The following is a 19,399-nucleotide window of genomic DNA, read 5'->3' as shown; positions in this document are numbered from 1 at the left end:
AAAACAGAAAACCGAAAAGGAAAAATCCCACTGTACAGTCGTCAGTGGGCAGGCTGTGTCGAGAGTTCAGTTCGTTTGTATGAACTGTTGGGAAACTTGCCAAATAACATGGAAGACAGCGATGTCACTGCTAAAATGACAGTTCCCTTCAGTGTGAAGCAATTAACCAAATCTGGACCCTGTCCCTGCACAGCACCCATGACTGCCTCTCCCTAAAGTCAGTCAGTCTCTCATTGGGTATTACTGGTGCACAATATACAACTGTAAATCACATCTCCTGGAACATCAGACATATCCTAGTTATCATAAGTGACAATGCAGCCACAATTCAAATGCAGAGTTAACTATGAAACCATCTGGAACTTTAAAATGAGCACAGATTTTCCAGTCATATCATTATAGTTTTAAAAATAGTCCTCTACATCAGATGCAAAACAATTTACCTGCATTATTAGTCTTTATCAGTTATATTAGTAAACCACTCAGGAGCTGTAGTTGTGAGTGGCAACCACAGTGGGCAAGGCTCTGTACAAATAAAATAGATTAATGTCTTTTGACTTGGTTTTGTCATTTACAGAACTTGAGCCAAATTCATTTCAGGAGCGACACAGCAGCAGCCAATGAAATGGCAGCCCGGATTAGTTTAGTCCTCCCTCCCAAATCTTCAACCAATATCCGTTTATTTTCCTAGATACATTTCCCGTTTTCCCTTTTTAAACAGATTTCTGGCTCAGACACCATCCAACTAGCATTTTAATGCATTCTAGAATTTCATTTTAAAACGTGTCCTATTAGTCTTCAAAATGATACCAACTCCTTCAGAGAGGACCAAAGTGAAGCAAAGCCCCAGCAGACAGCTGGCTGCCTCCCTTTGAGAGGTGTCTAATGGATAGCCATCCTCTGGCAAAGGAGAGGGCTGCCGTTTTAGTGTCCTGTGTCGGTTTTTGTGGGGCCGTGCACTTCCATGTCTCCAGGAGACCATGCCAGCAACCTGCCAGCCTGGCTTGTAGGCGACCTGGCTACTCAACATCCCTTAACCAGGCTTTATTTTAAAGATTAATTTTAAGGATCAGGGCAAACGAGACGATTTAACAACAGGAAAAAAACAAAAACAAAACGAAAAAGTAACTATTCCTCAGATCCTCAATGTCATTGATTGAGGATCTGAGCAGAGACTTTCTCCCATGTAGGAAAGACTGCAGAAAGTCCAGCTTTTTGGATGTCGTCTTTTATAAGGCATAATTTGATCAGTCTCTTTTCCCTCTGGGCTGGCGCGGTCAGTCCAGCATCTGGGAGTGATGATCCATGGCTGATTTCCATTATTTATCTGATGGTTCATCTTATCGGGCTCAGGTGCTTTCCTGAGTCCTTAGAGAAACCGTATGTTCTGTTGCACCACCAAATTAGTGAGGGCAGGTAACAAAATAGAGTATTCCCTTCACCATAAGCTATTTAACACCTCTAGGATATTCCATAAATCCCAGTGCTGTCTGTGCCACAACAGCAACACTCCTGCTATTGCCCAGGCAAGCCTGGGAATGACTGCACAACCTCACTTTCATCTACATACACTCTTAGGGAGCAAGGCTTTATTTCCTCAGTTAGGGCTATTTTATCAGCCACAAAAGAAAAAGTGATTGCATATTTTATCTAGATGCATTCATAACTATGATTGGTTAAAAGTTGAACTAGATCTTACTACGATCACAGTCATTTCTATCCAGAAGGACTTGTGTCACTTCTCCATTATCAGTAAACAGCAGAACATAGATTAAGTGAATTAATTTTGCTGCACTTACTTACCTTTAGGTCACTTCCACATGAGCAAAGGTGTACATATTTTGCAGCTGGGCCTCCAAGTATTCACATATCGCACACTCAGTTGTCTTCATAGATGTTTTCCAAATGGCTTTCCTTTCTCAGTACTTCCAGTGACCCAGCACTCAGATCTTCCATTTTTAAGCACTTTTAAAGGGGGAAAAGTAACCAAGCTGCAGTCTCTCCCGTAAGACTCATTGTTTCAGATATTCTATGAATTTGGCTACAGTTGCTGTTCATTACAACTGCAGACACTTGACTGAGTGCTCTCTGTAATGGAAATATTTGCAAACTGGGCTTTTTGACCATCACATTTTTCTGCTGACTTAGTTTCTGCTGACAAAATACCAAAGGAACCAAAAAGATATCTGTTTTAAATAATTGGGATATTTCACTTGGGAACATGATGCAGCTGCTTTAGTACTGAGAAAGCACAGTAGTTTTAAATGCTTTTTTTCTGTAGTGTGGAAAAGCAGTGCAGAAATGCAGGAGGAAAAGAAAGATAAATGTCATCAGTGCAGGCTACTTAAAACTCACAGTGCAAAGGAAAGATGACAAATTAAATGAAGGCTTTGATTAGGTAGTCTCACTTTTCTTTCATCGTTGGCTTATACACTTTACTGTCAGTTCATTCGCCTCTTGGTTCATCACCTCAAACAAAGTCCACAGGCAATCCGACCCAACAAGCTCTGAAACACTCCTGCCGGGCAGCTCTCAGGAGGAGAGGAGCTTTACGTGCAGAGCAGCCGTGGGGCAAAGCTGGCCGGCGGGGTGCTAGTCGTGGAGGGGCACAGCCACAGCCAGGCACCAAAAGGGGATGGCTGGGGGGGAAAAGGAGACAGGGCCCAGCCTCAGCCAGCTCAGTGTCAAAGCTGAGCTGAGTGCGATGAGTGAGGAGGGAGACAGGTCTTCAGCTCGCGTGAAACAGCCCAGGTGCACGGGCTTCAGCACAACCGTGGCTCACCAGACCAGAGTCAAGCAGGCGGAGACTTGGCCCAAAGTACTCTTCCATGCATGAAGCAGGACTGCAAATTTACCAGTGACAATAAGAACAGAACAAACCATGAGCAGCCTCTCCAGAGTCACCTTGTCTGTGCCAAAAAGATAGCAATTTTTCTGTTTGTCATGCAAAACTGTGCTGTAACCAGACACGGAATAGCAAAAAATAAGGTTATGTTCTTAAAAGTATTGGTATGAAAGCAGGTATGAACTCCTTTCTGATTAGTGCAATAAGTAAGAAAACGGGAATCCAGGTTCAGCTTGGAGATGGAAGATTTCTCCTGTGGTCATTGTCGCATTGTTCGCATAAAACTGATAATTACAAGTTGCAATGTCTTTTCTATATTTTCCTTCACTGTGCAGGCAGTAACCCAACACACTAGAATGTGTGTAATGTAGTCAGCAATGCTAACATGTTAATTTTTAGTGGAGAAGGACAATGTTAAATTAAGGGGTTGATCCTGCGAACACTTGAATGTGCCCTCACCTTCAGGAATTCAGTCATCCCTTTGGCTCCTTTAGTATGATTTGTATGTCTGTAAACAAGACCTAAATTCCATAACAAGAGGCTAAGGTGGAACCACATTTCTTCTTCCTCAACTCAAGAACAATTGAAATACCATCACAAAGTCTGCTTAATGTTAAGTGAACAAGTATTTCATGTGATGTCACACGTCATGGGTGTTAGGACCTGAAATTCATTATCAACTGATTGGCAGGGTTTCCCTGCACTTTCTTCTTCTAAGCTGTGAGAAACAGACTCTATAAACACAGACTGGTACCCTCGGATTAAAGCATTTTCTCTCTGAAGTGCAAAGACAGAGAATGAGAAGACTCTGAAGTTATTATCAATAAAGGTATCTTCTGGATTCTGTTATTTTGGCTTGTGCTGTCGTGTTCTGAATAATAAAAAATGATGTAGTTACCAACAGCAAGTACAAAATAGTATCCTTCAGGGATATTTGTGCCTAACAGAGCTCATCACGAAAGCCTATATGAGCGGCACGTCCCAGTACCTAATTCCCCAAAACAGGTCAGTATACTAATGCTAGAAAAAATAAAGTTTTTTTTTAATAAACTTTTGGGAAATTAATTCATTTTTTATTAAATTACAGGATTCTTTCCCTTTTTTGGAAAACCAGGGATTAATGAGGATAGGATTGAAGCTACAAGTCGTATGCTAGCCCTTCAGTTCTTTCAGGCCACCACTGTGTGCTGGAAATGGAAAGTTCAGCTTTTCCGTGCTGGGAGATGGACCGAGAGAGAGTGCACCAAGCTAATGTTGGGTGGGGAGCGCAGAGGAGAGGGTCGTGGCAACACCATGCCCAGCGCTCTCGGGTACAGGGTGAACTCCCCAGAGACCTGCCTTCCAGTCTAGTGGCTATTACCTTGCTGCTTTCCAAATGCTCTGAATGGTCAGGTCCTGTCGCTGGCGTTGTTTCTGATTAATTCGTGCGACGACTCAGAATAGTTGTCACAATGCAATATCATTTTGTTTCTTCTTCACATGAAATCACTTGCACCACATAATAGGAGGGTAAACAGAGTACCTCTCCCTTTTAAAGGTGGAAAATGAGAATCTGGGGAACCATAAACCTGTCAGTGTGGAAAGAGACTAGAGCAAATTATTAAACAATCTGTTTATAAACACCAGGAGGATAATAAAGTGATTTTAAAAAGCCAGAGTGGATGCATCAGGAACACATTGTATCAAGCCCAAACTCATTTCCTTCTTCAACAGGATTACTGGGAAAGAGGGAGGTAGTAAATGTCAGATACCTTGACTTCAGTCGTGACAAATGAGGAAAGCAGGGTTTCCAAGGGCACCTGCCTGCAAAAGCATGTCTAAACAAGTTATTGTTAAACTGAGAGTACACGTTGAACTCGGGATCTTGAATAGGTCTGTCCTGCACTCAACTGCACCCAATATTTTTGCTCTTCATGTGGACGATGGAAAGCAGAATTTCAAGAACATGCAGATGGCATCAACCAAGAAGGCTACATCCATCGGGGAGGCCAAGACGTGACTGCAGTGACCGGCTAACCAGAGGCCACAGACACAGCTGGACCGAGCTGTGGCCTGGGCAGCAGCAGGGACTTGGGGCAGAATGCTAATGGGGAAGGGGACAGTCTCCCCGACGGTGCCTATAAACCTACTCCTGCCCACTGATGCGTCAACAAGTTCCTACCCCCCATATAGATACCGTCTACGTATCAAGGCGTAAATCATTGTTAGCTATCAGCCTAACCTATTGTGAGACTAACTAATTAACTAGTTTCCCTTTGACTACCTTCCCTGGCACACTCTGAAAAGAAAATAACCACTGAAAATGGAAAAAAAAAAGGTGTCTGACATTTGACTCTCGCTAAGATTTTATTTAGGTAAGACAATATGCCCACAGCCCTCTCTCATGCCATTATTTACGTTAGAAAAGTAAACAATAGTAATAACTGACATGCATATGGCTATATGTTTAAAGAAAGCATTGCCAGCTCTTAACATTGACAAGTAAGCTCTGGTTTTACAGTTACCAATTGTGTATAAATGTATTGACAAGAGAGCTAGAGGGAAAACACATTTCTCTCCGTCTGCTTTATTATGCCACTGAAAGACAGTAAGGCAGAGAATGAAAGGTCTCTGTAAAGTTCAAGTGGAGAAAATAATAATTAGGTGTGAGAAGAAGAAATTTCACTCCTGCTTCCTCCATTCCAAACTCATCCAACTGTATCTTTCAAAAAGACGATGTGGTGCATGACAAACCTCTGTCAGACTTCTCTCTCCTCCTCCTTATGGCTGAGCCATAAGACAATCAGATGCCTTCTCATGTGGCACTGGGTTTTCAGCTGTCCTTCAGATATGGGACTTATGAAAATCAAACTCAATCTGATAGATAAGGCAGTCCGTGAGCAATGGGAACCCCCTTTCTAACAGGGGAAAATCTATGTCCTCTCCGGGGAGGCTTGTCCCAAACTGCTGAGGCCCAGAGTGGTTCACATCTCAGTCAAAAGGCACTGGATCAGCCTCTTGTATGGATTATAGATTTGGGGAATTATAAGAAGTCTCACCCAGACAGGAGCCATTAAAAGCTCGCTCACTCGAGCTGAGGTCCATGTGGGGCAGGGGAGACCTGTCAGCATGAGCTGAATCGGGACCTCCCTGGGGCGATCTGGGCGAGCAGCACTATCAGCTCACCCTCAGGCCCCTGCTGCCCTGCAGCCTGGCTCCTGGGAGGGCACCAAGACATGCAACTCCTCTGACAAAATTAGGAAACACTGACTATTTGCCTTTCTACAAGAAATGCTCCTCAGCATCACACAAGAGCCTGTAGCATTTATAGGCCAAGCCACATTCAGTAAAAAAGCCAGAATGACCCTAGATCCAGGCCCTCTCCCTGCGTTTGAGCTCTGCTTGTGGCATGAAACGTGCGGACACTGTGTGTCCTTTCCCTGCAGAGGAGGCATGTGAACGAGGGAGCGCGGTCCCTGGAGGTGGGGCTGGCAGATACAGGGGGATGCAGCATGTAGGATGTGCCTAAGCCCCACAGCATAGAGATCTTCCGGAATTATTTTAGCTTTCGTTTTCCAGGGTTTTTTCCTACAGAAATGTCATAATCTTCATTTTATAGTTATAGAAGAATAAAAATTTCAGTGATGCACTGGAGAAGAGCGCAACAAGTCATCTAGCCTAGCCTACACTGAGGCAGGTCCTGGAGGAGAAACTGAGGCAGGGAGCTATAGTTGAGCGACCCAAAGTCACAGTGAGGCAGCCCTGGGGCTGGGGGTACACCTGGCCCTTCTGTTTGCTGTGCTTCAGACCACTCTATAAGGGGAGCAGCAAAAAAGCACTGCTTCGCCAAAAAGGACCGCTCTCCATCTAACAGCCTCGCGTGCTCTGTTTATATGAATAGTCTTGAAGAAGGTAATGGAATGTCTTGTGCTAATATTGCAACCGCATTTTTGCCTTTTATATATATATTTTTTCCCCTGTTACTGATAACACCTTGAGTGACTGGAACGGGAAGAATTCAGACAGCTACATTTCTTTTCACTACTTACCCTCTCTGCTCCCTTCTTCGTATTTAGACAAGTCAGTATCAGCTTTGCTTAATATCCATTTTAATTCACTTGAATTTCTTCTCCTTTAGCCCAGTGCCACGTTGTTTGCAGAAAGAATTATCAATAACCAGGCCAAATAAGCTGTCAAGCGATGAAGATATTCCCATTCCTGTCACATTTAAAACTTGCTCTCACTCACTGCAAAACCCACAGCAGGCAGATCATGGGAAGAAGAAATGTTAGTGGCCACTGCTCAATCATTTGCTATAGTCATTACCTACCATCTGCTCAGCTTCTTACCCTCATCATATTTTGATTAAGTGTGTGTGCTGGAAACAAAGGGAATCCTCCAGAAGACCTCATCTCTGCTTTCATCTCAGCTACTTTCTAGATACGAACACAGAGAGCAACCATCTCCTCCCAGTGCTAGCACAAAAAAAAATGCAATAGGCATCTCTCCCAGGGAGTTGTCCTAATGACCCTCCCGTTTAAACTCATGCTCTCTTAAAAGTCTCTCACTGACCACTAGGTGGGGAGAGAAACTTATTGTCCTTAAATCTATGTGTAGATGTGTAAGCCAGCACAGTGCTTTCTCACTCCAAATCCACGTTTTCCAAACTGACCTTTTCCCGCCCTAAGCTGCAAATGAGCAGTGGAGGCCATAAACTGGATGTGACCAGAGAGAATATGATCTGCAAGTTTCATTTAAGATCTGTGGATTTTCTGAGCTCTGTTGCAATCCCTGAGATATCAGATCTTAAACTTGTTAGCAGTGCAGGAATGAACTTAATAATGCACACGGGAAAGGTTGGGCCACAGTAATTTTTAGGGGTAAGTTCCTTACTGAGAGATTTATTTGGCAGAGGGTTTTGGCTGTTGTTAGTTTCTTTGGTTATTAAATAGCAGATATTTAAAGAAAGACTTGGTTTTGAAATGTAAGAGTCCCAGGAGAGAAGGATCTAATGCAGAAAGTTTAAGGAAGATGACTGAAGAGACATAAAACATGAATTACCTCTCATGGTATCTTAGAGATGCTAATATTATCCATTTCCAAAGACTCAGACATCTAAGCTCTCGCTAGATAAATACTTCCAGAGAGAGTATGAGGTCTTTGGAGGGCTGGATTTCCAAAGAAGCTACCAGTTGTTCTCCATACGCTACAGCACAGCTCGATACCCAGCTCAGGCACTTTTATGAATTGCATCATGCTAGTTGACTTGAATCTGGGCCATGCTTTCATTGCAGAGTACAGTAGACCCTACCAGTGTCAGCTCTAGACAACAAATACAGGCAACTTCAGGCTTCAAAACTTTCCCTTGAAGACAGACACACGAGCAGTTAGCTCAGGATGGTGCTCTGTACTGTGGTGGGTAATCTCTACCCACTCTCCAGCTGGCTACTTTGAGCTAGATTGGGTCTATCTCTACCACTCTGCAGTCACAGAACTGGCTACAGCATAAACATGTCCTCGGAAACCCCAGCCCATGGTGCTTGGTTTAGAGACAGAACCAGAAGTTCTCCTTCTCGCTTGCAATCTTAGCTGAGAATTGCAACAGCACCCATAAAGAACTGTGATTGCTATAAAAACTATATCAGCCTCTTACTCACCTTTCAGTAACAAATACCTTGAAAGCATTTGGCTTCAGTTACTGCAAGTTTCTCACTTCATGCCTGGTAGTAAACAACATCATCCTTCAAACAAGACGTGAAGGTTGCCATGGAGCTCCAGAATCTCTCTGATCCAGGAGAAGTTAATGTCTCAACTGTATATTTTGAGGAGGATTTTCTGTGTGGTCTTTTTCTTTTTCCTCCACATTCCCTGACAGAGGGATCATTACCTATGACCAAATAAGAGGCGTACTTGGCAGCTACAGCGTTCCTCTGCCAAGTTCAGTGTGATGTACTTCCAGGAGGAACATCTGGCTCTATAATTTTGGCCCTTGGCGATGCAGCTGTTATCTCTATGGCTGGCTACCCCTCTCTGCTGGCAGCAGTGAAACTGCATGAGGGTATGCTTTGAACATGGGTTGCTGCTTTATGCTGTCTGGATGTTCTTTGTCCTTTCCTGCATCTCTGATTTGCCTACCCTTACAGCAAAACGCTTTCTGCTTTGCAAATGTGGGCAAGGTGCAGGCCCTCAGATTAACACCTCACAGCAAATGGAAGCAACCAGCAAAGAATAACAGTATGATCCTATTTACCAGCTCACCAGTGGTAGTAGCATGTGTTAGTACATGAGCTAAAGACCACTGCAAGACCACAACGCTTGCCAGTTAACAGGCACACATAATCATGCATGCTGTCCCGATAGGAAATGAGGTGTGAAGGAGAAAGGAGCTCCTGTCTCAAGCACAAGCACAATTTTATAGAAGCTTCACTGGGCTCTTGAGTTGAACTGAAATAGAAACTAATGAGTTTTCAAGAGAATCTCAACAGGAGATTTATCTGTTAAACAACATTAACAATCTAGGACGTATAGATTGAAGCCTGAGAGCAAGACAGCAACACAAACAAATTAAGCTTTTAAAAAATCTACAAAAAGCACAAAATATTACTGACCCAGTGAATCTTTAGTTGTTTCTTCTTCAAGCACATTCTGGGAGTTTTTAACACACTGTTTCCCGTTCAAATTCTGAGCCACTGCTGTTAAATCTGAGCAGAGCGACTGCAGCATTAAGAACTATGATCCTTCTTAAAAACACAGACAGATTACTGGCATGGTGTGTCACCTACCATCCAGTGCATCATAGGCTTTCTAGAAACCACCAAAGTTTTATTCAAGATTCAGAGGATAAACATTATGGAGCGATGTCCTGAGGCTAAAGGAATTAGAGGTTTTAACTTCTGCTGGAGGAGAAATTCCTAGGCAGAAGAATCAAGGTTTTATCCAAGAATAGTTGAAAATGTGAGTAGCACATTTTGTACCTTAAAGACAACTTCAGCAGGTGAGTGGGAAAAACAAGCCTTGCAAGGGATGTTTGAAACAAATTGGCTGATATTATTTAATATCCACCGTCGGGTAGAGGTTCCTACTATACAACACTGAGCAATTACATGATACTAAATGATGCCTTGATTTTAAATAATTGCAGAACAACACGTGGCATCAACTATCTTAGGGGAACTATCAGCACCCGTCCGGAGGGGAACACCGGAGTAGCTAATAGCCCCATCTTCACCGATAATTTCTGGAAAAGCAACAACAACTAGAAGAGATTTAAACAGCATTTCTTTTGGATTCTGTAAGCAACGTTGCCCATCCTAAAGGAAGACAGGTAGGAGTCAGCCTTATTTCTGGCAGGAAAAAATGTGACGTTTATAATATTTTCCACTTACGTCAGACCAAGGTGGCTAACAATAAAACAATAGACAGGCCTTTGAGGAGCACTGCATTCCACATGGAAGGGGAAGCAGATGAGTGTGGTGTTTGTAAACAGTGCAATAAAAAAGAGAAAAGACAGAAGAGTTTGTAAATTCACTAAGACTGAAGAGTCAGTCTGGCACTGCGGGGGGTCCTGGCGCCTTGACTGTAGCAAGCAGAGCACGACTGATCTGTAGGATAGAGTAAGGAACAATTTCAACCTGTGCATCCAGAATTATCTTTTGACAGGGCAATTCAAGTTTTTCAAGGAGAGGAAGTCACTCAGCCAAGACAGGCTTTGTGTTCGTGAACACTGCCGCCAAATTCTATTAGAGGAAAAGACCCTGAGGCAAAGGCCCACCTGAAACCAAAAGTTCACAGAAAACAATACCCACACTTGCCTATGCTGCGGTCATCATCACATTGCCTGGCTCAAAAAACAATCTGAGGAGTTGGAACATTACTACGCAAGAGCCTGTTTGTGCCAGAAGTGGGCACAGCAGGAGAGAAGGGATCACCACAGCACTGAGAGGAGTTTTTCATGGAAAATCTCGCTCCAGAAGATGAAGAAATTCTCCATCAGGTATCAAATGAAAAATCCCTTAATTTTAAGTTGGCTTCCAGGTCTCAAGGCAGCGTGACATCAGGAACAGAGAAATTAGTGTGAGCACAGTCGGTGTTAGAAGTCTCCTACCTGCCTGCTCCCCAAGGGATGGGAGTTTTGATAGACCACAACAACAGAGCTCAGTAGCTCAAGGTGACACAACTCCTGCTTTTAAATTATAATGCTCCCACTTTAATTCTCCATGGTGTTTGCATCAAACAGTTGGAGCGTTCTCCTGGATTCAAAGTACAGTTGGCTTCTGACGCTCGGTATAACCTTTTACACGCATAAACCAACCATTTTCCATCAGGTGCAGTTGAATGTTTGTTACAACTCCCTGATGAGCGACTATGAAATCTAGTATCAAATTAATAAAAGCCCTAGCAAAAAATGTCAGAGGGTCAGACAGCGCTCCATGTTTGGGGCTATTAATTACAGAACAACACGAGAGGCAGTGATATCACCTGCTGGCACTTTCTTCAACAGTGCTCTAAAAAACTAGAAAATGCCTTCGCTGCTGGATGCGGAGGTCAGCTGCATGAGAAGACAGAGAAAGCAAAGTAAATAGAGCGTTAGGATTTGGAAGTCCACGTTTCCCCCTACCCCGTAAAAATGAAGCCGTGTATATCCACAGTGGGAAACAGCAGCTGTGAGCAGCTGTGCATTGCAAGAGGTAACCGCATGGTTATGTGAGGTTGCTACCCTGATGAGCTCCATCCTGCTCAGAAATAAACACAGTGTTTGTGCACTGGAGGGCAGAGAGAAGAGGTTGGACTGGGTTGTTCACCTGAGAAGATCTCATAGTTATCTCTATATTCATATCGTCTTGGGATTCAAGCTCATGTTGAGTCTGCTCTCCTCAAAACCCAAATCTTGTCCACCTCTTGGCTCCCAAGCTGACTTGCATGTGCCAGGAGCCAAGTGACTTGCCAGGCGAGGAAACTCAGTCACAGGGAAGGGTCTGGACTTGCACGTTGCCCCTCAGCCTCGCTGCAGCTAGCAAAAGCCATGCAATGCAGCAAGTTCAAACCCAAACTCAAGCCCAGCCAGCGAGGATGGTCTAAACACAAAGGGGCAACAACAGGAGGATGAGACAGCAGGCTAAGAAAAGACATCGCTCTCATCCTATTTTCATTGCCAATGTCCATACAGTCTTTGTTTCAGCAAAGTAGGGAGCAGAAGTATACTTTTCAGTGACATTTCCAAGCAAACATCTCTCTATTATGAAGAAATTCAGAGGAGTCTCCACCTGCACCTGCAGCTTGTCTTTGCTGCAGCTAAGTAGCACCCGGAGGACAATTTGAGCACCTTGCACATAGTCCGCATTGCTGAATGCCCGCAGAGTGACAGCAGGTAGCTGGTCCAGCAGCAGAAAATTCGTGAAAACGAGCAGCTAGTCTGGCCCCGAGGTTGCCTTTGAAGCAACATACTGTAGACACAGCACATGACTCCAAGGCATTTAGCTTGGACGATAACCACTGATTAAAGAGTCAAGGACACAGGTTGCTATTTCTAGCAATACCACTGCTTAACACATGGACTGGACAGCCACTTCACTTCTAACTCCCCTCCTATCATTTGCATCTTTAGTCTGTTAGTGCCACGAGGTTAAGTCTGCTGAGTTTCACTGCACCTTTTTACAATGTTTAGTATAATGGCAGCGTGTTGCCATTGGGGTTTTCTGAGTGCTGCTGAACGCAAATCAGAAACGCCAGCACGGAGCAGCCAGAGCAGGGGGCACAATAAATGGAGGTCAATTAAATTAAGATAGTGCGCAAACTCTGAATGACGACACAAACCAAACCCTTTTCCTGAGATAAAAAGTGCTAGTTAACTTCATTCCTTATTTCCAAAAGCATGCACTCACCCCAATTCCATCAAAAGCAACGCAGGCAGTGCCACGGTTGAGTGCTGAAAGGCTGTTGCTCTGCTATTCATGGCATGACAAGTTGCAGAAAGATCTGTCACATGAACCCACTCTCGTGAGATTTCCCAGTGGACTGTGTATAATCCCCGTTACCTCTGCAAATCTGGAAAAGAACTGAGAACTGAATCTGGTCAAAAAAGTTGGGAAATCTCATGGGGACAGATTTTCTGAGGAGAAAATCTGAGGAGAACATTTCTTTTTCTTTCTTTTTTTTTATTGCCAAAGACCAAATATGGCCCAGGTTTGTCTAGGTGAAATTGAGAAAGGTATTGAAATGTCTGGTGGCAATCTGACCTGTACTTCCAATCGGCCTGCTTTGTTATGGCAGTACTCTTTATTTGTGTATATATCACTAGATAGTCCCTAGACCAACAACTATTAGATAGACTTTATGTAAATTTAGATTATTTCCAGAGCGTGGCAAGAGTTTTCCTTTGGCTCCTTTACATCAACAGATGTTTGCAAAATGCTAGTCAGCACATGATAGGATGGGAGCAACGAAAAGATAAAAATATAACAATGCTCAGCCCTTCAGAATGACGAGAAATGAATAAGCACCATGCCACTATTCAGATTTTTAGCGAATGACTTCAACTGGTGATTCTTATTTATCCAATAACTAACAAATTGAAATTGTTCCCAGTGACCGCTTTGAAAAAGGATCAAGCTCTGAGGATGATCTACAGGGAGGATTTAAAGTTGTTGGAGCATTTCAAATGGTATAATGGTAACTAGCTGAAATGGTGCATCTTATTCCTGACGTTCATTTGCTGCCAAAGGACAGGACTCTTACCTGTGACCAGTTCTGGGATATTTCCCAGAACTCCAGCACTTTCCCTCGTCAGAGACACAGCTGACAGACCTGCAGAGAGGACAGGCAGGAGGTGAAATGGCTTTGGGAGCCCTCAGTTATGATTCAATGACCTTCTCCCCACAGCATTGGGTGTGATCTCTCCAAGATCACATTCTCCCTTAGCAGCCCATCTGTACCTGTAAAAGATGTCTGAGTAATGGATGAGACCCCTGACTACACTGGGATGACCCCTCATCCTGCCACCAGCCCTGTCACTGGCAAGAGTATGTGACTGCAAGGACACTTCCCTGTCCTTATTGTCCATCCCACCACTGAATGCGGGCACGCTGAATTTTTATTTCATGCCAGTTTTCTTTACTGTTGTGTGGGTAAATAGCACCTGGCCCTGTGGGGCTCTCATCTCAGCAGACTATTGTGACGAGGGTTAGCAGGCTCAGGACTGAACGTGGGAGCATGGTTGCACTTCGCATAAGGTCCGTAGCCAAGGCACTAAAAACAAATTGGTCTAAAGGGTATAATTATGGAGCGATTCTTGTAGCAGTGTGCTCTTGGGCTGCTTGGAAGCCTAAGTGGAAAAAGGAAAAGTCAGTCTGTGACAAAAGGAAGGCTTCACAGCTGTGTCCCCTGACAAAAGCCAGTGCAACATGTGGTCACAGGGCTCAGCTGAACACGGCCGGCCCAGGGCTTTGGGAAATGCTTTTCCAAGGAAAAGTCCCACTGGGTGATGCAGGCTGTGTCTCCAGATCACCTGCATTTGTTAAAGCACGTGAATTGGGGCTCTTCTGCTCCTGTTACTGGTTAGGGAAGTCTATCAAAGAAATCTGAAGTTTAGAAGATGCTTATCAACTGCTTTCTATTTTCAAGTCAGTTCCTCTAGTGTTTTGCTTCATATGTTAAATACATCCACTTGTTTCAAGAAGTCTGTTCATCACTGTACCGTACTGGTCCCAGACCTCTGGAGAGAGGACACAGCAAACTGCACCCAAAAGCCGTTGTCACAGGCAAGGAGGAGAAGGTATGTGCTTCTCTAAACACGTGCAAACATAGAGTTCGTTCCAACGCAAGCAAAAGGATCAGGCCTGATATCCGCAGGGTGCAAATTAGAGAGAGAAGAAAGAAAGATATCGCTAGCATCTCAGCACCTCCTACACATTACTCACCAGCGTAACAAACAGTAACCTGAATTTGACAATGACCAAATATATCACGAAGACAGCTAAGAAATTATTTTGGAGTCAAGCTCAATGAATAATAGTTGGAAATGTCCACAGTGCAGAATACCTCAGAATACCTCAGTTGTGGTCTACAGTATATTTGTTGTGAAAGAAACAAAGATATACATGAGATCCTAATGAGAGAAAAACAGGGATTTCTGAGGCAACTAGCGGATTCTGTACCAATTCTTGAAAGGCCCTGCAGTTCTAATCCTCAGAGATGCATGTGGGAAGAGGCATGCAAAATACATACAGATAGTACTTCACTGTATGGTGGGACAAAGGAAGAGGTCAAGCTATATGGTGCATCTGATATACTATAGGACCTTTGACTCCAATAAAGACAAACCAAATTGGAAGTTCTCACGGGTCATCCTTGCCCACTAAATCTCTTGACCTATCACCATTGCAAAAATACACTTTCACGAAGACAACATGATCTCATACGCTTCTGAACTGGGGAAAACCATCCCTGGGGGATCCTGACCTTCAATGGCAGATGCCAGAAGCAATTCAAGGCAGCTCTGAGAAGGTGGCAAATGTGCAGCCAGGTTCATTTCACATAGATGTGTCGCTGTGGCAGAAGGGGAGCAGGGAAAGGAACACCTGATGCATAAACTTCATGTGGCTGCATCACTAGTTTGCAGCACAGTGCAGAGCACAGGACGATAGTGCAGCGTTTGACAGTCACGGTTCCACGATGATACACTATACCTAAATTTCACAAATGGCCACCATTAATTAAGGTTACTCTGCAGTGCTATTGCACTTACTACTGAGGGATGTCCGCGCCTTCTCGGAGGAGGAGGCGCCTTGTCTTGGACACTGACAAGGAAGAGGAGGCACAGATGGGTGAAAGGGTTTTTAAATCAGACAGAGAGAGCCAGGAACTGCTACTATAGCATGTCTACGCTGCAACCCAAAGCTGCAACTGCAGCTTATGACACACACAGGCCACATATTTTGGGGCAAGTACATGAACAGCTGTACCACCTGCAGCAAAAGCTCTGCTGATCATTACAAAGCCTGCACAGACCTCTTGGAAAGCACAGGGTGTACGCTTTAGCGAGTATACAAACACACTGCCACGTCATGAGCTCAGAGAGCCTGGCCTGTGGCCCTGGAGCTAGGAGCAATTCATACACCATTCACATGCTGCTCCCAGGCTGAGGGAAGGATGCAGACTGGGCTGGTGCAGGGGGGGCGGTAGCCTGAGCATTCACCATGGGAAGAGAATGAGCCACCAGGACCTGCCATTCCAGGAGGTGATAGCGTGTGGGTGCCCATGCTGCAGTGAGCTGTGGGGAGGTCACTGTGCTCTCCCAGGAGCTCTCATCAACACCTCCCCAACACTCCAAGGCACTAGGTATGTGTCTGGTGGCCTTTGACCCCAAGAAGATCTTGGTATGCAGTTCCTTAGGGCAGAAAGATTGCCAGCCACTGAGCTGAATTATCAGCCCACACATAGACTCTTACCCGTCTCTCCCCAAGTCGTGAGCTGCCAGGAAGCCTCTTGCATTCACTGTTGCTGCAAAAGTTACCTCTGAGTAGCCAGCAGACTCTGTAAGTTAAGACCTTAATTTTTTTTTTCCACCTCTCCCTTCCATTACATGCTTAGGTGCCTGTAGGTTTCAAGGCATTGATTTCATGCTCTAACATTAGGCCTCATGCAATTTTGAGGTGCGAAAAGTTTCAGCAGCCTAGGTAGGTTGCACACATTCCTCACTTGTTTCTCCACCCCATTCAGATGCCTCTGGAGCAAGAGGGTGGTTTGGCAATACCAAAAAACCCTCCAGCTGCTACCAAAAGGAGCAACATAACCTGTTGCTGCCAGAACCCCTTCCATTGTGCTGGCACTGGTGGAGAGCTGAGCTGTCCCTGTAGTGAGTACGGGCAGTTCAGCCAGCCAAAACCCAAAAGCCCAAACTCAGAACAGTTTTCTACAAGTTTGCACCTTAACACAGCTCACTGTGAGGCCAGGCCAAACATTTCCTTGGTGAAAGCTAGCAAATAGGTTGGCTTAGCTTTGTCATGGACCCATACCCTTCACACTCTGCAGGAACCAGTCTCTGCCCTGAAGGGTTAGCTGTATAAATAGACATTCCTGGCTTAGAAACAAGATAAGAGCATAACTTCAAGCGATCTACTCCACTTGTGCAAGTTGCAGCACCAGCTTTGGAAACCAGCTTCTCCTGGGTCTCGTTCCAGAGCCTCTTCCACAAACTTCTGCCCAGAATAGGCTCTTGAAAGGAGACATAGCAGAGAAACCGCCCATCGTGGTCTTTACATCCCTGTACTTTCCACCTTGGTCCTCATCCCATCTGCCTGCTCCGGGAATGTGGAGACAGCGCCAGCCTTCTGCTTATTTTTATGTGGTGGCGGAAAGATCACATGAAGCACAAAAGCACATTCTCTCCCTGGAAGCAGCCCGCTCCCTTTTTTCCAAGAGTGTAAAAACTCTGCATGAATGTTTTATGAATCAGCTGTGTGTTCATTTCAATGATAAAGCCAGCTTGGCAATTTGGCCAGAAAATGGGGAAGCTGAAAACCTACAGAGTCCAACTGACATGTTTTTAGACATGAACTTGTTACCCTCCCCCTTCTCCTGCCCCCCTTCCCCCACTTTGGAGACATTACTTTCAGTCACATCTAACACAGAGAAGTTTCTCTGCTTTTAAATAAATTGCAAATGATGTCCCAAGCCTTACTCAGAGGTGAACAAAACAGATTTATCCTTTAACGACTTTATTGAATATATGCACGAACTCTGCTAATTTGTCACAGTTTTGGTGCCCTGATTTCCTGATTGCAGCCCTTTTACATTCCCAGCAGTCCACCATCAGCAAATGCCATTTCATGATGCAGAAGAGGCACAGATGAGGTCCCCTGTTATTTAACCTCCTGCTGTATTACTCAAACTAAAATAAATGTAATTTAGAGAAAAAAAAAATCCTGTGTGGAAAACACAACAGGTAGGGAGGAAGAAATTGCCTAAAGTGGTATTTTTCCTGCTCTGCTAATCCCAAGGTGAACACATGCCTCGTTCACTTTGCTCCATTGTCTTGCAGCATAGGGCAAGGGTTAAACAGCTTTTGTCATATATCCACTGTACAGAGAGGGAGAGGGAGTAGAAGATGAATGGAAATGGAGATGAGACAGCCATGCAAGAGGGAAATCAGGAGAGAAAGCACTGGTGACAGCCAGCTCTTTTCTGGAAGGAAACCAGAGAATTCTGCTGCAAATTGGAGGGGCGCATCAGACCTCCAGATGCATGGGTGCCACCATCGTTTCACATCTCCAAGGAAAACTCACCCCCTAAGTCCAAATGCAAACGGCTATAAACAAATCTGCTGGACATACAGATACCGGACAAGAACCACGCGCTGCACTGATGGGTAAGTAACACAGTACTGCCCACAGTCACCACGATGCAGCATAAATTAACAAGCCGAACACCACCCTTCCCAGCTAAAAAGAATCGTCCGTCACTCGCACACACACAAACACACCACGTACAATTTTCATTATACAGCAGCTTTGGAAGCAAGTTCACAGATGAGGGTACTCCGATGGGCAGGACTTGAATCACTCTTTGCTTGACCTCATCTCCCAAAAGTCATTTGTTTTACAAACTCGTCTTTCAGAAGGGAAACCCAATGACACTAATTATATCCATGGCAGCAGCCTGAAACAGGAAACCCCCTGCTGCTCACATGGACCACCATGGTGGCGGTGGTAGTGGTGGCAGCATGACTGATGGCGTGTGATGGCTGTAGAGAGGCCTGCTCTCACTCAACACGCCTCAAAGCCAACCCTCAGCACCTGCCCTTCAGCAAACTGCCTCTGCTTCACACAGAGTACTTCCATCCCGCCTGTGGTTAACGTTAAACTGTTATTTTACCTCCCTCATTTACTGCTTCTGCTTTTCAACATATCAAATTCACTTGAGGTCTCAATGGTCATTTCATCTGGGTGGGAGGTTGACAGATGGAGCTGCCAGCAAGAAAGGGGAGCAGATGAAGGAAGGAATAGGGACAGGGTCCTCATTTCAGTTATTCTCAGCACAATGTGGAGGGACATACAGGCAACTCAAGCAGAAAGAGGAGCCAACACAAGGCTGCCTCAAATAAGACTAGGGTCCACAATGGCACCCTGAGAATATGGTCAATGTGAGGATGGCTTAAAATCAGTTTTGTCTCCCTCTCTCAGTTCCTATATGGAGCACCAGTATGGAACCACCAAGCAGCAAGTGTTAGGAGACACTAAGTACACTGGTCTAGAATTTGTTTAACTGCACAGGGTCTGGCTCTTACTATATCATCGTGCAGAAAAGGTCCTGAATCTGATGGCCAGGGAAACCTGGTTTGGAACCTCACAGTGATAATTAAGCTTTGCAGTCCCATTTTGTTAATCTGCCTCTCAAAGACTCTGACTGACATGAAAAAAGATTTTTCTCTGATGCAGGATGCAAATCTGAATGCATGGAAAATTTTCTTCACATTACAAGTAGGCAAGGGATCATTGTGAAAATATCTCATTTCTGAGGAAATTGAGACTGTGGAGAACTAAGAACCCTTGTTTCTGATGAATGCTCTTAGATAAATTT

This window comes from Struthio camelus, chromosome 5 (genome assembly GCF_040807025.1).
Source record: "Struthio camelus isolate bStrCam1 chromosome 5, bStrCam1.hap1, whole genome shotgun sequence".
NCBI lineage: Eukaryota > Metazoa > Chordata > Aves > Struthioniformes > Struthionidae > Struthio > Struthio camelus.
This window is presented reverse-complemented; position numbering follows the sequence as displayed.